The 21,837-nt window shown below is 42.2% G+C and overlaps 1 protein-coding gene across 8 annotated transcripts in view; it reads left to right on the top strand.

The window, feature by feature from the left end:
• The first annotated feature begins 1,170 nt into the window (after nt 1-1,170).
• Nucleotides 1,171-21,837, top strand: part of ATP2B2 (ATPase plasma membrane Ca2+ transporting 2) — a 398,492-nt gene continuing 377,825 nt past the window's right edge. For 2 of the 8 annotated variants that reach the window (XR_010305183.1, XM_064156371.1), the window contains exon 1: nt 1,171-1,317. The gene's annotated coding sequence lies outside the window, so the exon portion shown is untranslated. The remainder of the gene's footprint in view (nt 1,318-21,837) is intronic. The other 6 variants (XM_064156372.1, XM_064156374.1, XM_064156376.1 and 3 more) reach the window with 6 other exon arrangements.

Here is a 21,837-nt window from a genome sequence, read left to right as displayed (position 1 = left end):
ACGTGTTAAAACCAGGAAGGTTTTGTTAACTACTCAACATTTACTCCTCTGACAATGTTTCAAACATGTCATCCTCTTTTTTGGCAACATTGTGAGGAATAGTATCTTCAGACCATGGAATCACAGAATGCCAGGTTGGAAGGGACCCCAAGGATCATCTGGTCCAACCTTTCTAGGTGGTAGTACAGTTTTAATGAGCTGGCCCAGCACCCCGTCAAGCTCAGTCTTAAAACTGATCAATGGAGGCGAATCCTTGAGGGATGATTCCATCGTCTTAACTGTTCTCATGAGAAAACATTTTCTTCTGGATTCCAACACTGGAATTTCCCCAGGAGTAACTTGTACCTATTACCCCTTCTTTTTTCCACACAAGTCCTTGTGAAAGGGGAGTCTTCATCTTTTTCTGGTCTAATTTTTTGACTACTGAAGCATTAGCTGCTCAGGCTGTGTACTGTGCATCATCTGCACATTGTCATTCCTTCATAACGTGAAACAGACATGCCTTCTTCCACAGGTCCTGTGTCCCAGGACAGGGCTTCCATGTCTCACATCTCACATGATGGTCAGCCCTTCCTACTGTGATTTTAGGAGAGCGCTGAAACCGGTGAGTACTAAGAGAACATAAAATCAAAAAAACAGCGGTAGTGGTGGTGTAGGTAAACCTCTGCACTTGACAGCCACAATGAAACTTCCTCTGGCTGAGTTGAGTCAGAACCGCCCTCACCTGCGGAGCTCCCTCTCCGCGCGCTTCCCGCCACCGCTCCGCTGTATTGCGAGGACGAGAGCAAAACGTTAAGGTAATAAACAGTATCGAACTGGGTGTTGTGAGGGGGGTCCTCACGCCTCCTCAGGGCTCCCTTCTCCGGCTTTTCAGCCCCTGCCTCAGTCCGACTCTTCTCCGCGGGGCCCAGGGAGAGAGCCTAGGGCCAAGACACGGAGCGGCATCGCCAGCTCCGCGCCGTTGCGCGTTGCTCGGAGCCCCGGCGGAGCTGGACGCGGCGCCGGTCTCTCCCCGCTGAGGGGAGCCCCAGCCCTGCCGGGGGAGGCGAAGCACCGCTGGGGCAGGCACCTCGACGGGGAGGGGAGAGTCTCTGCCCGTCCCCCCCCTGCCCCCCAAGGGCTTTCCCGCTCGCCGCGGCCCCGCTAAGTCTGACGGAGATCCGCCGCCGCCGCCACCGCCCACCGTAGCGCAGCGGCCCGGCGCAGGAGGGAGGCGCCGTGCGCGGCCCGACTCCCCGGGCGCCGCCGCTGAGGGGACAGCGGCCGCCTCCGCGCTCCCGGCGGATCGGCTGCGCTCGGCTCTGCTCGCTGGCTCAGGTAGGAGCGGGAGCCCGGCGTGGTTGAGGGAGGAGGGTTTATGGGGAGCGGCGACCCCCGGTGCAGCCCCGCGCTCAGGTGACCTTGAGGCGCAGGGGGCGGCGGGGGATCGCTGCCGGGGGTGGTGGTGGTGGTGAGAGCCCGCCGGAGCCAAGCCCTCCCCGGAGGCAGCGAGATGCCGCTGAAGGATGTTTGCGAACGGTGAATGGAGATGGTTCAGCCGCGGGCTTGCTCTGCGGGACGGCAAGGCTGCGTGGCCGCCGGCTAGGCTGCCGCGGGGGTAAACCAGCGCACACAGCACTCGGTCCTTTCCAAGCCCGGCGGTTTCTTTAGTGACAGCGCGCAGAAGGCGGCGGGTAGGGAAACCTCGCTGTGGCCGACCCGAGGCACAGTGGTCCCCGGGCGAGCGCCGCAGCGCTCCGCAGCACCGCTCAGGTGGGACCCTGGTGGGAGCAGCCCCGAGTCTGGGCTCTGGACTCCCAAGTTCCGGAGACTGATGATTCTCATAGCGATACTGATTTGACAGAGCTATGAAGAGGGTTGTGCTCCGCAGCCCCGGCTGCGCGGTGCGCGGCGCTGAGCTGATGGAAGGAGAAACCCCACGGGAGCCCTGCCGCTGCCCTGGCCGCCCGCGGGGCATTGCGCCCAGCTCCCGCGCCCTCAGCGGAGCTCTGCTGTGGCGGGGTCAGGCCTTCTCCTCTATTTTCCGCTGGGGAATTTAGATATGTTTTACAAGCAGTGGTTTGCAAAGCCTCGCGGTATTCCCAGGAAGTCTTAAGAACACCACAGAGCCCCAGCGAAGCTGCAGCGGGAGGTAACTTTCCCCAGGTCACCATCCACCGCGGTGCCTCTGGATCCCGGATCAGGTGTCTGCTGGAGTCCCCGCCGCCACCACCTTGGCATGGATGTCCTCAAAATGTGCGTTCCTATCGGCACTGAATCGAATGGATTCTTTTCTGACTGGGTCTGGACTTAGAAACTGTACTAAAAATGTGAAAGAACGATCACTGTCTGTTGTTAGGTCTCTTCAGTAAGCCTGGTCTATTGTAGATGGAGGAGACCTCTCTTTTACTTAATTAAACTGTCAAAAAGTTTGCTTCTTTTTGTGTGTCTTTTGCTGATTATTTTTGCTTGTATTTTTTTTTTCTTCATATTGTGCTGTTTTACCACATTACACCAACACAACCTAATCCCGTGCTAATTCTTTTTATTGAAAGTGTATTTTGTGGTAAGATGATACTTGAGAAGCGTGGATAAAGATAAAGGTGCTGGGAAGAGAGGCAAGCTGAAAGCGATGGTGGAGGGTAGGGCTTCATTGCTGCTGCAGTAAACTAAGATGTAAGTTTATAAACACTGTGAAAGTTGACACGGCTGTAACACAACTCCCAAGCAGTGAAAAGAACTCTTTTGAAGAATACTGGTACATTGCTGGTAGGTGCTGCAGCCCTTGGTTACATAAGCAGGTCTCTGAAACTGAGTGGGACTGAGTGCGCACAGTTGTGTTTGCAGGTCGTGCTTGGCTCCCGATCCTGTCCACTGCTCTACATGTGACTGGTTTTCATGTGGGGACTGAAAAAGAAGTCAGCATTTTCATGACTTCTATGTGAAGAAGTGGTTGTTTGTCTGTGTCTGTTTATCTTGCTAATAAACAGTATTGTTTTTAATGATCTTACAATCTAATGTTGAGCTCCATTTCCAAAGTGACTATTGCTGTATGTTTTGCCTAAAGCAAAAGAGTAGGTAGTAAATGTTCAGCTTAGTGTCACTATCAACATTTTCACTTAAACGTTGAATGGGAGGAATACAGGATATTACATAATCTTTAATTTGTATTTGATATCATTACCAGTATTGTCCCTTGCTCCCATAGAATCATAGAATTACAAAATGGTAAGGGTTAGAAGGGACCTTGAGCGATAATCCAGTCCAGTGGCCTTGCCCTGAGATCACCTAAGGCAGGCCACACAGGAACACATCCAGGTGGCTTCAGAGAAGTCTTCAGAGAAGGAGACTCTACAACTCTTCTGGATACAAATGCTATAAAACCATGCTATAAATCCAGAACCACAACCTCTTGATTATCTAGGCTAGTGAGTGTGATACTGACCTGGCATGATCTTTCTGGCATGTCTCTCTGTCCAAAGCGTATCGTTTAACCATGCAATTGCCTATTTCCTGATTATGCTGAATTAGTTTTTATTGGTTTTGACAGGTTCCATGGAGAGATAATGGGTGTACTTGCATGGTGTCCTGTAACGCTGTCACCTTCACAGGACCTCATTTTGGAGGAGTGCGATGGGGAGAGAGAATGGACTGTTACAATAGCCAGTGGGTTTGGTTTGGTTTTTCTCAAGTAGGTGTTCAGTGTCATTTGGGATGCCTCGGAGCATCCTCCTGGCCTTCCGCACTGCTTCAGAGGGCTGTGAGTTTCCACTGTGTCACATGTCAGGTACCAAACACAATAGAGCACCTCACATAGCTTTAGCTACCTCTTTGTATGTGGCTGAGTCAAACCTACTGCATTTATCTTCTCCCTTTTCTTTTGTTAGTTAAGAATAAAGCAGTGTAGATCACTTACACAGTAACTTTAGTGACGTGACTAGAATGTAGGACTATTTGTCTAAATATAGATAATCCTCCAGGTGCTATCTTAGAGTTTATCTACATCAACAACACCTGCATGTTCTGCTAATTTATCTAAAATTTATAATAGGCAGTTTAACATCTAGCAAGTGAGGTTAGAAAGAAAATTCTGCTACTCAAAATGCCTTAAAAACTTGAGCTGTAACTTCAGAATAGGTGCAGGACGGTGAATGCAGTTGTGTGAGGGGGGAAATAACCTGTGCTGGCCATGAGGAAAAAGCAGAATAATTACACAAGAGTTAAATGATTGTTTTAGTGACAGCCTGATGGGAGATGATAGCAGAGGAGTAACTGGGAACAGGACGAATGCTTACACTGAAACAATTTGTGTGACTGCCGAAATCTATTAAAATAAACATTTGAACAAAGTTCAGAGTTCTCATGAAGATTGCTGTTGGAATGTGAGTGTCAGATACACTTAAGGGCTCTGTTTAAAACAAGGCTTTACGTATAACATGCTGGCCAATACATGGTTGCAACTTGCGAAGTTTGAAGTGGCATTTAAGTTGTCCTTTGAAAGAAAAAGTAAAACCCAGTCAGTGAAGATAAGTATAAAGCAGACTGCTTTGAGAATAGAAGTTGCAAATGCAAAAAGATAAAATTATTTTAATGATCTGAAAAGAAAGAAAAGACAATCAGGAGGGAAAAGTGAGTGTGGACAAATAATATTTATGTATAATAAGATAATGGATGTGTTATGGTGGCTGAGATACATGTTGGTGTCACTATATTTGTGCTACAAAATTATCAGTTTAATCACAAAAGCTTATTTTTTGCCAAAGCTTTCTCCAATGAGGTTTAATTTTCCCTAAATAGAGTTAGTTAGCAGTGAAATCTTATTTAGTCATGAAGTGGTGGTGTTTAGTAGTGAAATCTTTCAGACTTCCACTGCACAGGTGTGACCAACTCCCATGTTTACTTCATCCAACATAGCCTAAGTGATCAGCTCACTGGTGTTTTCATCAGGACCCTGTACAGGCCAGCATGGTTTAAGTTTCTAGAGGTCTTTATGGAAAAGGCCTTGTTTTCACATAGTTTGATCCTTACGTTCAGAATTTTTGAGCATTTTGTAACACACAAATAAAATAGCTGGTGTGCTGCAGGAAGACCCTCCACATGCTGGAATGTAAACAAAAAAGGCTTTAAATGTTTCTTGGAGGCAGAAATTGCTATGTACTTAAGACATACAATAGGAAATGTATTTTGGAGGGTTCCTTGCATACCTTTAAGTTTGCAGAAAAAGACATCGTTTTTGAAGAGCCTGGTTTTCTTCAGTCTGAATGCTCAGGTCAATGCCCTCATGGCCTCAATAGCCATTCTCTTCTGCAAGCTTCTCCATCTGCTTTCAGCTTTTTTTTTCTCCTCTGATTTAAAGGCCTCACGCTGCTGGCAGATCCTGCACTCTTCCCATCTCTCCTATTTCAAGGCTCTGTGTCCCAACAACTGCTTAGCTCCCAGAAATTGCCATATTTGGAGTGCTTGAGAAGAACGTTGTAGTGCAATTTGTGAATGTCTGCGAAAGAGGAGAAACAGTGGTATTGTGTGCTAGGTAGTACAGTTGTCATAACACATGGATCTTTGTTTGCACAGTGGATTTTATTCATTGTCTAGTGGAACACCTTTGAAAAACAGTAACACTGGGTTTTTCAGAACCAAGCCTGCTTTCTTTTATTGGTGTTTCTTGTGAAGGAGATATTTTGTCCTGCCTGCTTGTTGCACATTGACGGTGTATGCATCGTGTGTATTTATGGAAACCATCACATGGGTTGGCAAATTCATCAAGGAAGGACTGATGTCAATTGTTGAAGGGGCAGGATCTGGAGCTGTAGGATGAAATCATGGTTAGCTCTCATACCCACCAAGCTTCTCAGCACTTTGACCTTGGGTGTACATTTCAAGTTTTGAAAGACTTTGTATAGTATGAAGCCCAGAATACTGAAGCTGTCTATTCAGCAATTTTAGTTCTGAGATTAGCAAGTCATTAATTCCTTAGTGTTTGGGGAATTACCTTTGGCCTAGTTAATTTATTAACATGCCTAAAATAACTCATGTTGAACTTCATGAAAAGTATATTTGCTATAAAATCATCCACCAGGGATGAAGATTGCTTAAAAACATTGTGTCTGCTGCTCTTCACTCTCTATTACATCTGTCTCTTCTTAAATGCTTTAGAATTCAGGAGTCTTCTGATGAATAGGAGCTTTTTCTTGGTGGTTGACAGTGAGGCTAACACCTCTCCTTTTGATATTGCATGATGTGCAGGAGATACTTGCCAAGCCTCTGCATAGCTTTACTGTGCAGAAGTCGAAGTGTCACCTTGAGTGTATTTGCTGATCGCACATATTCTGTCCTGCTTATTGAATAGTGCTTCTTCATCAGTGGAAGTTGTTCCCAATAATGGGAAATCTTCCATCATGGAAGGTGTGATTACATTCAGCTGAACTCACAAAAGAGGCTCAGACTGTCGCATCACTTCGGGTTTTGTGATGCAGGTATTTTCTTGGTATTTTAAGCCTTTTTGTAACATTGTTATTATTTTAAACAGGCTAATAATGTTTAAGAGGATTGGAATAGTAGGAATTTTGTTTTCAGGGAATGTTCTCTGTTAACCAAAATGAGAAACTTTCAATAGATTGGCGAGTTCATAGAAACTATTCTAATAGGCATCGTGAAATGTTTTTAAGCAGCAGTATTAAATGAGATTTATGATGGCCACGATCAGAAAAGTGCTCCCTGCCATCATCAGAATTCTTAGCAATTCTGCTGATAGCAACTGCTGAATTCAAGGGAAATTCAGTTTATTCCAGAAAAAATGAGTAGTGTTACTCTTTGTCACCTGAGGAAATTAATCTGTATGGTTTTAGATGCTGATTTGCAATTGCAGTTAAAGCAAAATGGTTGTCTTGAGAATGAACTTACACAAGAAAAACTGTGATGGCAATATTAGTTGGACACGCAGTTGCTTTGCTGTATTGGACTTGTAGTCTTAAGTTCAAATCCAGTTTTAATGCATTGCTTTATTCTACATGCCCTAATTTTTCACCAGCATTTTTGTAATGTGTGAAGTATTTTACCTGCTTTTATTTTTTTTTTTTTTATGTGGGGAGTAAAAAGACTGGCTTGGGTTTTGGCCTGCCAATAGTAGACAGTAATTGCACAGAGACAAAAATGTCCAAATTTTATTTCCAAAAGACCTATTCCATGGTATTGAATTTTTCTTAATTATGATCAGTAACAAATGTCCAAAAATCCTGACAAAAAATAAACTCTATTTAAACATACAAATGACAAAAGAATCACTCTTGAAGAGGCAGAATGGTTCTTCTTGAAAGGGTAAATACTCTGAAAAATTAATGTGCTACATGCTGTAGCCCTGCTGAGTCTGTGTCAAGTGCTAAAGAATTTGAGAGCCATAGGAACAAGAAAATGCTATTATGGTCTGTGTGGGTTGGTGTTAATAGGTTTGTTTCCTGCAGAAGATACAGTATTATGTTGGTTTTTTTGTGACCTGACAATGTTCCCATCATACTTCTTCTTGACACTGCTAACATTTATTGCTCCCTAGCTGAATAAGATGACAAGACAGAGTTGTATTTACTGTGAATTTTCTTGTGAGTTTTCTTTTATTTTTTTTTTCCTCAGGTTTTGTAAGTTTTTGGACAGTAGAGAAGGGTGACTATTTGTGACACTCTGCTGTACATCCTGGCATGACATATGCCTCTCTTTAAAATACCATTTTACTACCTGCTACTTATAACCTACAATGGCTTCTAATTCCTTCCAGCAGAACTCATCTTACCTCTATTTTGCACTTTTTCTTGATTTCTAAATTTGAATTTGCTCTGCTTACTGTTTGCTTTCCAACAAGTTCTTCAATATATTGTTTTCTTTTGAATTTGGAGCTTGTCTGCCTGTTGACTGAAGGTGATATGAACCCTACTTGCTTACCTCACACACGTTTTTCTCTACTGAAATTCACAGATGTATGCAGCCAGCTGCAAAGTGTATCCTTGCAGTGTGCCATGCAAAATTGCATTCCACTACAGTAGATTTTAGTAATCACTTTTAATTGTGTGGTGGTTGGTTTGATTTTTAAAAAAAGCCTGCACCCACTATGCTGCAATTCCGTATCAGTCCCTTACTAAGCTCTGATTTCATCAGCCCCTGCTGTCCCATGAAAATACCACGTTGGAGAGTGACTGAAAGCATTACTGTGACCAGTACAAATTATATATTACTAGGTTTTCCTTCTTTAGGAGGCAAGTTGCCATATCAAAAAGGAAATTTCATTGGTTTGAAACTTTGATTATTTTCAGGCACTTAATCCTTCAGGTGCTTGTATGATGATTTCACTTGTTTCAGCATCTTCCTCAGTATAAAAGGGAGGTGGTTTGTTTCACAGTTTCTTGAGTCAGACTTGCTTCTCCTTTTGAAGTTGCATGCTATTTTTGCCTCTCCATGGTCCTTTGGGAACTGTACCCTTCCTTTGTGCGTTATTGGATATAGTAGCTAATGTTTGGGGATGGCTTTAGGTAATTCCTTAAGTACTCTGCAGTGAACTTAATCATTCTCTATCAAACTGAGTATATCTGGCTTCTTTTGATATTTTTGAGCCCATTATTTTTTGTTCAGGCCTGTAGTCCTGCCTTCTTGGTGTAAATCACAGTAGATTTTTTTTTGTTTGTTTTTCATTATCCTTTAGATGGAGACATTAAAAGAATATGAAAGAGGTACTCAATACTTCAGCTCTTTCCTTACCATCTGTTATTTTCTCTCCTTTCCTGTTAAATCCCAGAACCTCTGCTTATCTTTGTTGCCTGATTACTTCTGCTGTATTTATCAATCCTTTCCCCATTGCCTTTTTATGTCTCTCATTAGTTGTTGATCCTTTTGTACGTTGACTCATCTGTATTGTACCTGAGACACTTATGCCGTACTTTTCTACTTGCTCTTTGTCAAATGCTCTTGTTTCACCTTTTGTACAATCTCTTCTGATAGTCAAAGCCTTTAAAGACTCCAGATGTAACAGTAATAGTCTCTTCCTATATTCTCTCTGCTCTGAGATAATCTGTTGCACTATTTCATACAGGCTTTGTTGATAACTGTCAGTTTTGCTGAACTCCTTGATCATCTCCAAGAAATGTTACAAACTGAGTTTGCTGCAGTTGCTGTCCTGAATGTCACCACTTTGTTTCTTCATCTTCCTTTCAATACGCTAGTGAATTCTCTTGACTTGTGATAATGCTGACTTGAAATGTATTGCTGCCTTAAAAAATCTCAGCCAGTGCTTTCCTGTTAATCAGAGTAAAATACAATTGCAGCCCTAGTAGTGTCTTCCACGCGCATACCTTTATCTTGTTAGCACAGCTCCACCTTGATAATACACCATGTTTCCTCCTCCAGGGAGCAGCATGAAGAGATTTAATAAGTGCATCTATGCGATGGCTTGAGCAGAGAATGGGGAACTAAGACTCTGTGTTTTTTCTTGCTTTGTTAGAGGATGCCTTCGTACGTATTGCTTGCCTTTGCTAGGCTGCTCTTTCAGATTAATAATTAAACTGCTACAGTATGCACCTAACCTGCATGTTTCAAGAGTTAAATCATCACTGCTTGTAAAGCTGCTGTGAATTTTGGATAGAAAATGCAGTTCTAAGTGCAAAGCACTGTTTGTATCTGCAAGATACTTCTAATGCTATTCAAAAAGAATATTAAAGCCACTTCAACAGAAGTGAAGTGTAGTAGGTTCTATGTATACACAAATAACCAAGTCTCGCTATGTGAGAACAACCTTTTTTTGGTTGTTTTCTTGCAGGCACACTTCTGAGAACCAGTGTGTTTCAAGTAGAAGAGCCTGCCTGCAGCAGAATACGCTTGCAGTTAGCATTTCATCCTGCTCTAGGGAAGCAATATCACATTTGTAAACTTAGCACTAAGCATTGCGTTCTTGTCAAGAGACCATTTCCAAGTAACATTTGTGCCCTGATAGCCAAATAAGTTATAGATAGCACAGTAAAAACATTTAATGTATCAAGGGCAGGATTTTTAGAAAGTGGAGGAATGGAAGCCAAATGGAATTTTAAAGCCTGTTGGATTGTCAATGGGATCTGTGCATCTCTAAGTTGGACGTTCCTGAAAATTGCACTCTAAATTGGCGACTAATAAAGATCTTCCTGTGGTAATGGCTTACAAGTTGCCATTAATAATTCAGCTGAAGATTATTAGTCTGATTCAGTACCTCTTGAAAACGATGAAAAGTTTCTCTCATTGATTTTAGTGGTGCTGTGTTATGTTGTTAGGGTGCTCTGATGGCATAATGTGCTTTTGGGGGATAATTTTACCCCTTCCAATGCATCTAGATGGCCAGAATTGAAAGCTGTAATTTACAGGAGAAAGGGATCATGGAATCTTCTTTGATGCCATTTATGTGCAAGTATTTACAAGGATATATAAGATTCTGTTCCCCTGAGCATAGGAAGAATCAGGCAAAGTGAGTTTCTCTCTGCCAGCTTTCCATAGCAGAAGCTCAGTGGTGGACTTTCTTGGGGAGGGATGTGGGAGTTGGGGTACACAGAAGCCAATACTGCTGTGCAGCATGGGCTCTGCATCAAAGCAAGCAGCAGCAGTGCTCTGCCTTCCCTCCCAGCCGCCCTCCATCAGCACACAGGCTCATCTGATGCCGCAGCCTTCTCTGTTACACACCACTGAGTTGCTTGCTGCTTTCATCATTCCTCCTTTGTCTTTCACTTTCTGCATATCCTTTTTTATTTCATCTCTCTCTGTCCAGTCTCAAAAAGGAGATAGATGTATCCTTTTCTCCTAAAGCATTTGAATTCCTAAATGGTCTTATTTGGTACTGCTATGGATGGAAATGTGCCTTTTACAGCTGTTTTAATAGAAGGATGTCAAATAATCGTGACCATTTTTGTCCAATTGGATTTTCACACATCCCAGAAGCCTAGCACTCTTTTTGGCTAATGTATGTATAAATATAAACCCCAGAAGCCCCATGTATTTATTTTTAAGGGACATAAAACCAGTGTATCACTGATACTGTTAATAAATCAGATACACCATTTAGATATTTTTAGGGAGAGATGAAATTTTTGTTATCAATAGCTGTGAAAAGAGATTGGTTATTCAAATAAAGATGTGTGAAAATGTGTCATTAACACTGAAAGATGAGCTGCTAGGTCCAGATCCCTCTGCAATGGAGAGAGAGAGATTTTTCTAAATGAAAATACAGAAGTACTGGCATTGAACTGAAAGTCACTTGGAAGCATTTTTGTCTTCTCACACCACCACCCTGTGCCTCTTAGCAGTCTGCCTCTCTGCAGCAGCAACGGGTGTACAGCACTGACATCGTTTCAAGTAGAACAGAATTCTACTTCAGACATGACCCTGCTGGAATGTCACTGTCTGTGGAGAGGAGTATTGCATGCTGAAGGACACTTGGAGAACTTGAAATGAACCTTATGGGTGCATGTGTTAGAGTTTAGTTCCTATGTGAGTACTTTCTTCAGTGCAGTGGGGAAAAGGTTTCTTGTCAGCCTGCATTTAGGTATGACTTCTAGCTTCATAACTTTCCTCTGATTCAGTTTGACTGTTGTGATTTGGTGTTTTGGCTTGTTTGTTTTTTTTCATATCTTTGTATGGATATGATGACAAACCCAAAAAAGCATGAAGAAGCTTATGACACCCATTCTGGTTTTAAATCTATGACTTCTTGAAGAAAATTGTTGCTCCAAAACCTTTGCTGTGTGAGGGAAAGGTAGGAAGGTATACAGAAGGAAAAGCCATAGCATAAATATAAGTGTTGAACAATAAAACTGGAACAAAAAGCTTTCTATAAATAGTAGCGTGGTCCCAGTGCAGTGAAGTACTTAAGCATATGCCTAAATCACAACTTGTTACACAAAGCATTTACATATGTGATTGAATTCTGCTAAAATAAAGCATTAAACATCAGGTGTATGTGCTTGGTTGAATTAGGGACTGTATCTGCAAGGGAGGAGTGATCTGCTCTAAGCCTTGGTGGCATCATCCTGGCTATGGAATTTCCGACATTGTGCACCCACCAATTAGCTTGGAGAACTCATGGACACGAAAGTATCAGAGACTAATTGTGTTCTGATAGTCCAAAGCTCATGTTCTTCTGCTGTTCACAGATTTGTCAGACATAATGATAGCTGCTGGCTTTGTGACAGCAGGACCTGTATTTTCTCCTGAACTGAATTTCCGGTTTCCTTGTAAAGCAAATACAATGAGGATTTTCCTCACGACAACAGTGAAGCAGCCTGTACTCAGGAATGCAAAGTATGGACTCCTCAATCCAGGTACCAGGCTTGGCATGCTATCAAGGAGTTTTCAGATCAGTGTAAAGACTATTTAGGTCTCATTTTTTTGAGTTACCTATGTAAGACCTCTTACAAAGATTTATTTTCTCAGAAACTGTTTAGCATCTACTGTTTGAAAATACAATCTAGTCATCCATTTCAATTTTTCAAAATATTGGTCACTTCTGAAACTATTTGACAGGGATCCTAACTATTGACAGCTATTTTTTGGCCATCTTATCTCTGAAAAGGCTGCATGTAGCATTACCAGTGGCTCTGACAGCTGGCTAGATGAATCAAAAGGCAATACTTAAAAAGTATGTCTGTGTCAGGCTAAGATAATGAAAGTAAAAGGCATCCTGTGTTTTTGTGACAAGACATATGAGGCTGACCAGACTTTTTTTTTAGGACCTTGGAGGTTATAAAACTTACTTTTGCATTGTGATGGAAACTTGAAGGTGTCACTCCCTTGTACAGGCTGTACCCTGAGCTACATACTTTGCTTTGAGAAACCTCCCCCAGGTCCCTGCTCTGTCTGACAGCACAGCTTTCACGTATCGGGTCTCAAAATTCATTAGACTCCCCAAATACATCTCAGTATATTCATTATGAGACTCATCTTCACAGCTAAGATGCTTTTCAGTGGAAATCTAGGTAAAGTAGTTAAGTAGTGAATAGTTAGACTTCTGATAGAGCAAAATTTTGACCACAATGTGTTCTGATGTTTTAATTGAAACAACATTATCACAGGGATTGGGTGAACATACAAATATGTCAAGTGGGTCTAGAAGACCACTTTAAAATCACTCTTTGAAGTACTGTGAGTGTTACTTTTAAAAACAGTCTTTGAAGTATTGTGATTGTTTAAAAAAGAAGTCTATAATAAGGGTCTCAGCCATACCCAGTGCTAGCTGCTTAGCAGTGACAGTGCTGGAGCACACAGCCTTTGCTTTACTTACTCCACTGCTTTTCTGTTGAGCAAATCTGTGTACCTGTTTTGTGTGTGTGCATGAAGTCCAGATCAGGAAAAGCACACTTAAAGAATGTAGAATTCAAACGTTACACATCTGATTAAAGAAATTCTAACCTGGATCTTTATGTAGGAAGTTATAAAGGAGTGTCAGAATTTAAACCAAGTGAAGCCTATAAGGTCATAATAAGCTCATGTAAATCTCCCTAGCATAATAAAGTTGAAATATTTCAATTGTATAATTAAAACCATCCTTATGTAAGTATTTGAGTGAAAGTCTTTTGCTGCTTCACATTAGATCTGATTAAAACAGCTGTAGCTTTGAAGAAGTGCCATTTTGATCTGATTCAAAGGTCAACTGTTACGAATCACAGCTAATGTCACAATGTTCTCTCACAGTGTGTGCTGCATTTGGCACTTGAAGATATAGAAAATGAACTTTATTTGTTTTAAACGTCACACTGTGCGAATGGCAGTTTCCCTAGGAAGGATCAAAATACCTATTTGAAACAAGACCAAAATGTGAAAATCTCTCTGTAGGATGAGATACAAATTCTGTTAAAGCTAATGAAGTTGGACTGTGTGATGTGAGTCAGCAGGTTGGTAGATAAACCAATGTGCTGGTCTTTGTGGAATACGCAGACTGAGTAACTTCTAGTAGGATGTTGCAGTGGAAACGACAGATTAGATGGGAAATAAACTGTTGAGGTGTTTGATGATCTAATGTTGAAATGTAGAATCATAGAATGAGACAGGTTGGAAGAGACCTCCAAGATCATCCAGTCCAACCTATCCCCCAGCCCTATCCAGTCAACTAGACCATGGCACTAAATGCCTCATCCAGTCTTTTCTTGAACACCTCCAGGGACAGTGACTCCACCACCTCCCTGGGCAGCCCATTCCAATGCCAATCATTCTCTCTGTGAAGAACTTCCTCCTAACATCCAGCCAATACTTCCCCCGGCACAACTTGAGACTGTGTCCCCTTGTTCTATTGCTGGTTGCCTGGGAGAAGAGGCCAACCCCCACCTGGCTACAATGTCCCTTCAGGTAGCTGTAGACAGCAATGAGATCCCCCCTGAGCCTCTTCTCCAGGCTAAACAACCCCAGCTCCCTCAGCCTCTCCTCATTGGGATTGTGTTCCAGGCCTCTCACCAGCTTTGTCACCCTTCTCTGGACACATTCCAGCACCTCAACATCTCATTTGAATTGAGGAGCCCAGAACTGGACACAGTACTCAAGGTGTGGCCTGACCAGTGCTGAGTACAGGGGAAGAATAACCTCCCTTGTCCTACTGGCCACACTGTTCCTGATACAGGCCAGGATGCCATTGTACATGCAATGTACATGCAATGAAGCAAGCCTCTTTTGCAAAATACAAATCTCTATCAAGCTGCTTCTTCAAAACATTGAAACTAAGTCCAGTGTTGTTAATGAAACATTCAGGGGATGTTTCAGTGAAATGCTAAGGTAGTGTGGCAAAAAAATTATTTCAGTGTTTGGTCCAACAGTGGTGTCAGAGGCATTTAAATATTGTCTCCAGAAGGAATAATATTTGTAAGGTAAATATCAAGTGCCACTGCTAATTTTAATTACCAAAACCTCACAACTTTTCACTAAGAAGAAAAAATCCAAGAAATTGCATTGCTTTCTATTCCTATTGGAAAAAGAAATCAGTTTGCCTGAGATAGGATTTTGGTATGTGCTAGGGAAGATTGTGAGTAAAGTTGAACAAAATTATTATGATTATCAATGGTTTTGTTAACAAAATAAAGGACAAGGTAATGGGGAAACATGAACAGTCATTACTCCCTTGCCTTTGCTTCTATACATTTCTATGTAGAGAGCTTCAGCAGGTTTTAACCTAAGCAGGGCTTCATCAGCTGGATACATTCTCCTCTCTCCCTTCCTCCACCTCCTTGGGAAATTGAAATCAAATTGCATTGTGCAGCAGATTAGTAGTGAGTTGAGTAATCAAGTTGCAGAGGCAGTGATGACCTGGAAGCTCGGCTGTAAGCTCTCTGCCTCCCCCCTGGTCCAATGCAATGGCTTTTTCCTAGGTGCTGTTTGAGACGTCTGTCTAGGGAGTATGGGACCAGATCTAGAAATGTATGCACAGGAACATGAGAGTAGGATTGATAAGAGAGGGGAAAAAAGTAGCTCTTAGCTCAGAGCAATTTCTGTTCTCATTCCAAATTCTTCCTGAAGGTGGGAAGCAGGTTTCCTTCAGCTACATTCACGTATCAGCTGCTGTGTGTCTATGATGGTCTCATGCTGTAACAGGATGGGACTGCTGGCATCTTTCTGTCTTCTCTTTTCTCATGCTTATGCAGCAAGATTGTAGATGTTCAAAGGTATAGTGGCAGATAAAAATGTCTTTGTTTTGGGAAACTTAGAATATTTTAAAGTTGTGGAGATTTCTCTCTCTCTTCCCCTCCTCACTCCCGCCCAGTCTATTATCCAAGATAATTTTTAGCACCACAAGGGTTGGTCAGAGTTGCAGTTCTTTGCACATTGGTCCAGCTGTGGTAAATTTTATGTATTCCTAGAAATAACAAAACATTATTCATTATATAAGTAGCTATTTGAGACCGTTAGAAGGTAAAAGCTTACATTTAAGTGCAGCATACATTGAAAAATATACTTTAAAGGACACTTATTAGTATTTGTAATAATACCTCAGCTTTCTGAGCAACAACTAACTTTGCACACATGCAGGAACAAGAATTAGAAGGAACTTCAGTGAATATATATAAATATATGTATAAATATTTGTGAAACCCTCCAAACTAAGTTAAGAAAGGCTGCAGGCTGGAGATTTGATCCTAGAAGACACCAGTTTCAGTGAGGATGGTGCTAGAACTCTGTAGCAAAGGGGGCTCCAAAGGAGTATGCTTTTTATAGATCAATAGTTGGCTGTGATGACAGAGACAGATTATTGAATTAATTAGTTTAATTTTCTGTTTCTGGCACAAGTTTTTCTGTGCATCACCTCCATGATATTTGATTGTTTCCTTGCAATTTGTGGTTCCTGTAGTCAATTATGAAAAAAAAAAATAGCTTCCATTTGTTTTTTGACTTTCTTTTTACAGAATCATAAAAGCCTCATAATGGTGCAGGGGGAAAAAAAAGCCTCAAATGTTCCTTTTTGAAGAAACAATCTACAAAGTTTTCTTCCTTGTTTTTGGAAGGAGTGACCTGATTAGGATTGTTTTTTTTCAATATATTGGTAATAATATCTACAAGATAGCTCTGGGGCTGCTTTGGAAGCCATTTCTCTGCTACTGTAGTCAGCGTTAATACAGATGCATGAAATTCCCAGCATGTAACATTGCCCTTTTAATGTTCAACTGAGAGTGTAAAATAGCATTTAAACTCACTGGGGCAGGAAGTGCCTATGAAGTGGAGTATCCAGTTGCCAGCAGGTTTACAGACACAGTATCATTTAATGAACTTGAGAAAAGTGGCTGAAAACAAAGAAAGAGCATGTTAAGTTTCAGCCTTGATATGCTCTGTGGTGCCATTTCACTAGAACAGATTACAGAAATCACTTAGTAGCACTCAGCATTTTGCTGTGTTTTTTTTCCTTTAAATGGCTCTTTCCTCTAGGAATTAAATCCAGGTTTTGTTAGATAAGTTCAAACTCAATATCAAAGCACCATGAATAAGGCATTCTTGTCAGCTATATTCTGCTGAATTCCAGTGTAGTTCTGGGGAGTAGAAACTGGGGTTAGTATAAATCCTCCAAACAATAATTCTAGTTGTAGTCTTAAAACTTAAGAAGATTCACCCTTGCTAGCAGGATAATTTGAAAAAAAATACTTGATTTACACAAAAGAGTTTTTAAGGACCAACGTGGTTATAGAATCAGGCAGTCCCAGATTAGGGTATTCTGTAATCTCTATTCTCTGGGAAGCCTCCAGAGTGAAGGGGATGTAATTCGAAGTAGTTATTCAGCACAGTGTGGCTGACTTTTGTGTCATCTTGTGCTACAAATATGACAAGTGTCTCAACAGATAGCAGAGTTCAGTGTATTGTGTGGGTTTCCACTGTGAGAAGTTTCAGGTCTAATGGCTGTGTGAAGTGGCTGAAGGCAAAGGAAATGAATTGTATTCTCAGGGCTCTCTCAAAAGAGCCTGCAGGGAAATCCTTGACTGAGAATGTAGTCAGACTCTCAGGTGTGAAAGAGTGTGTTCAGTGTCTACATTTCTCAGAATCCAGCTTTACTTTCCCTGGCTTGCAATCACAGAATCACACAATGGTATGGATTGAAGGGATCTGAAAGGTCGCCTAGCTCTAGAGCCAATGCCATGTGTGGAGGCCACTTCAATTAGACCAGATTGCTCAAATACTGGAATACTGGAACCTGAAAGAAAACGTGGGAATGAATAAGCCACAGGAGCTAACAGTATTGATACCTAAGGCACCAAGGCCAGGGCATGCAAAGTAACTTTTCTCATGCCTTGAGTAGGAGAAAATTTGACATATAGAAAGAACGAAAAGTTGGTTTCTTTTAATCTCAACGCAGATTTTTGCCCAATTTATATAAGTGTTGGATAGAAACAAAAACAAGGCCAAGGATGTTGAAAAAACTTCTGAATATATTTGTATTTGATTGTTCATCGATGATCTGAGGAGAATGAGAGAAAGAAGCAGCTGAAGAGGCAAACTCATTGCTTGCCATTATGCCAAAACCTCTGCAAAAAACCCCCATAAGGGAGCAGGGGACAGTGGTAGTGGTTTGTCTGTGGGTTTTGTGTGCTGGCTTTTTTTCCCTGGGGAACCAAAGGTGGGCAACTCTTACAGAGTCCTCTGTGGGAAAGATGGCAAACAGACTAGAAATCTCTGCACTGCACCCAGTGCGCTGTCTGCATGTCTAGAGTTGCTTCGGGTATGGTTTTCCATTACCAGAGTGTTCTGTAGACCGTAGGCAAAATGCAAATTCATGACTACATTGAAATCAATTGGGCATTCTTACTCTTGGGATGTTTGCTCACCTGTTTATCTGCTTTTGCATTTCTGATAATTCAGGGGTTTATTTCAGTAGAAGTGTTTTGCTAATCTGATAGTTTCTGAACTTTCTCATGTAGCTGCCAGTGAGCCAACAGAAGCATAAATTAAAAACTGCTGCCATGCTACTGCAGTAATTAAAACTACTATGAATCAATGTCATCTTCCACAGGTAATTTGTGCATAAAATATACAGTAGGCATACGGTGGGGGTATATTTGAGGGGCTGTAGTTAGTAGGTCACGAGAGGTTCTCCTCCCCCTCTACCCTGCCTTGGTGAGGCTGCATCTGGAATATTGTGTCCAGTTCTGGGACCCTCAGTTTAAGAAGGACCTCAAGGAACTGCTTGAAACAGTCAGCGCAGAGCGACAAAAATGATTAAGGGAGTGGAACATCTTCCTTACAAGAAAGAGACTGAGGGAGCTGGGGCTCTTTAGCTTGGAGTGACCTTACTGAGGAGTGACCTTACTAATGTTTATGAATATGTAAAGGGTGAATGCCAAGAGGATGGAGCCAGGCCATGCTTGGTGATGCGCAGTGGCAGGACAAGGGGCAAGGGGTGGAAGTTGAGGCGTAGGAAGTTCCATGCAAACATGAGGAGGAATTTTTTCACTGTGAGTGTGACAGAACACGAACACAGTGTTGCGGACGCAGTCTCAAGTTGTGCCAGGGGAGGTATAAGCTGGATGTTAGGAGGAAGTTCTTCACAGAGAGAGTGATTTGCCATTGGAATGGGCTGCCCAGGGAGGTGGTGGAGTTGCTGTCCCTGGAGGTGTTCAAGAAAAGATTGGATGAGGCACTTAGTGCCATGGTCTAGTTGATTGGATAGGGCTGGGTGATAAGTTGGATTGGATGATCTTGAAGGTCTCTTCCAACCTGGTTGATTCTATGATAACAGGCTGCCCGGGGTTGTTGTGGTGTCTCTCTCTCTGGAGGTACTCAAAACCCACCTGAATGTGTTCCTGTGTGATCTGCTTTAGGTGATCCTGCTCTGGCAGGAGAGTGGACTGGATGATCTTTTGAGATCCCTGCCAGCCCCTAGCATTCTGTGATTCTGTGCAAGTAACCCCTCAAAATAGGCACTGTTACCAAAGGTGATAATACTGCTAAGCAGAGGCATGAATACTGTGTGTCAAAACCACATTTTAGTTTCACTTGTCCTTTAGGAAACTTAAGGATGTTAGTTTTTTGCCTTCTCTACTGGTGACATGATCTCTTGTAGTTTCTAGATAGAAGCAAAGGAGAGAAGTTATTCAAGAAGACAGAAACACAGCTGTTGAGGCTAAATGTGTTTCTAAACTATGGAATCTAAAAAAACCAATTCCTGTCCATACATCTGAGTGGTAATGTTAATCTCATCTCTAGGTCTCTTCAGAGGGACAGCCTGTTTCTCAACGGCTACGAGAGAAAAAAAAACATTCATTCCAGTTTCTGCTTTCCAGTGTGCATTAAGTACTTCTAATTTTCAGTTAACTTCCTCTTAGCTGTTTTGAAAGACGAACTGTAAGCAGTTATAAAATGTAATTTTAGAGACATTTCATTGCTGTGGAAATAAATGCTTTTGCATATAGACACAAGAACTCTCCATGGAGTCACTTGGTTGTGTGTTAGCTACTAAAGTCCTTTTCTGCTGTGTAACTGGCTGGGAAGTGCAACCAGTACAAACTTCACATGGCTTTTGAGACTGAGGTTGTAAATCTGCCAATGACCAAGGGCAGAGGTTGTAGCCTTCATTTTGTTTAGTGCTGCTCTATCCACATTGTTAACCCCATGCCAATGAGTCAAAATGTTTCACGGCATCATGGCAAATGTAACGCATCATGGCCAAGTTTTAAAGCAAATGACATGAATGAGAAGAGTGATGACTTGTATGAGCTGAGAAGAGAAACCTTTGTAAACATGTTCAGACAAGTTGCAGTTACCAGGACATGGCTGTGGTTTTTGGAGAGTTGCAGTCTAACTGGGAGGCTTGGATGATACAGCTGAGGCCTGTGTGGCTATCCAGTGAGACTTGGACAGACTAGAGAGCTGGGCAAAGAGGAACAAAATGAGGTTCAATAAGGACAAGTGCACAGTCCTGCACCTTTGGAGGAATAATAAACTGCACCTGCACCGGCTGGGAGGTGATCTGCTGGAGAGCAGTCCTGTGGAGAGGGACCTAGGAGTCCTGGTGGATGACAAGTTATCCTTGGGACAGCAATGTGCCTTTGTGGCCAAGAAGGCCAATGGGGTCCTGGAGTGTATTAAGAAGAGTGTATCCAGCAGATCAAGGGAAGTTCTCCTCCTCTAATCTGCCCTGACAAGACCTCATCTTGAGTACTGTGTTCAGTTTTGGGCTTTCCAGTTTCAGAGGGACAGGGCTCTGCCAGAGAGAGTCCAGCAGAGGGCTACCAGGATGATTAGGGGCCTGTCTGGCAAGGAGAGGCTGAGGGACCTGGGGCTTTTTAGTCTGGATAAGAGAAGACTGAGAGGGGATTTAATAAATGTCTATAAGTATCCGAGGGCTGGGTGCCAGGAGGGAGGGACAGGCTCTTCTCACTTGCTCCCTGTGATAGTACAGGGAGCAATGATTTGGCAAAGATAAGTCTGTGTACGTACAAACGCAGTGTCATTTAATTACTGCTCTGAGTAAATGGTGAATGTGTGCATGTACATAAGCACTCACATGCTGTCCTTAGTGTCATTTGATTACCACCCAGAGCAAACAAATCTTTCTGTTTTCTGTATCCTGGAGCACAAAAGGAATGTTGACTCCTTTTGTTTGTTTTAAGGGCAGTAGGCTAACTATTTCTCGGGATGTCACTTCACATCCGCTTACTGAATAGAAAAAAGAAACCTGATAGAAGTGTCTGTGAAAATTAGGAATACATCATGCTTTCCTGACACTGAAATATTTTGTACTGTGTGAGATTGGTTTGTGTGTCTTCCTCCTGTCTTGCTAATACATCTGATATTTGCATATATGTCAGTAAGAATGAAAAATTTTGGTCTGGCCTAGATGCTGTAGATGCTACCTAGTGCCTGTTCTTTGCACGTGGACACACATTCATGTATATGTATGTAAAGTATTGTTGTCCTTATTTAGGATTTAAAAAAAAAAAATCATTTTACAAAGGCATTAATAGTAAATATTAAATCCCTTTTTTTCCCCTAATGGCTTTTGTCTTTAGTATGTTTATAGTGATTGCCGTTAAACTTGCTGAAGTGATTGTAGAGGAGGGTCACAAAGATGATCCAAGGGCTGGAGCACATCTCCTATGAGGATAGGCTGAGGGAGCTGGGGTTGTTCAACCTGGAGAAGACAAGTCTCCTGGGGGACCTTAGAGCTGCCTTCTAATACCTGAAAGGAACCTGCAGGAAGACTATAGAGGGACATTTCATAAGGGTGCCTAACATTAGAAGGCGGAATGTTTTTAAGCTGAAGCAGAGTAGGTATAGACTGGATCTTAGGAAGAAATTCTTCAGTACAAGGTTGGTGAGACTGTGGAATGGGTTGCCCAGGGAGTGGCTGCCTCTCCCTGGAAATGTTCAGTTGGATGAGGTTTTGAGCAATAACATCTCATT

This window comes from Pogoniulus pusillus, chromosome 16 (assembly GCF_015220805.1).
Source record: "Pogoniulus pusillus isolate bPogPus1 chromosome 16, bPogPus1.pri, whole genome shotgun sequence".
Lineage (NCBI taxonomy): Eukaryota > Metazoa > Chordata > Aves > Piciformes > Lybiidae > Pogoniulus > Pogoniulus pusillus.
This window is presented reverse-complemented; position numbering and strand designations above follow the sequence as displayed.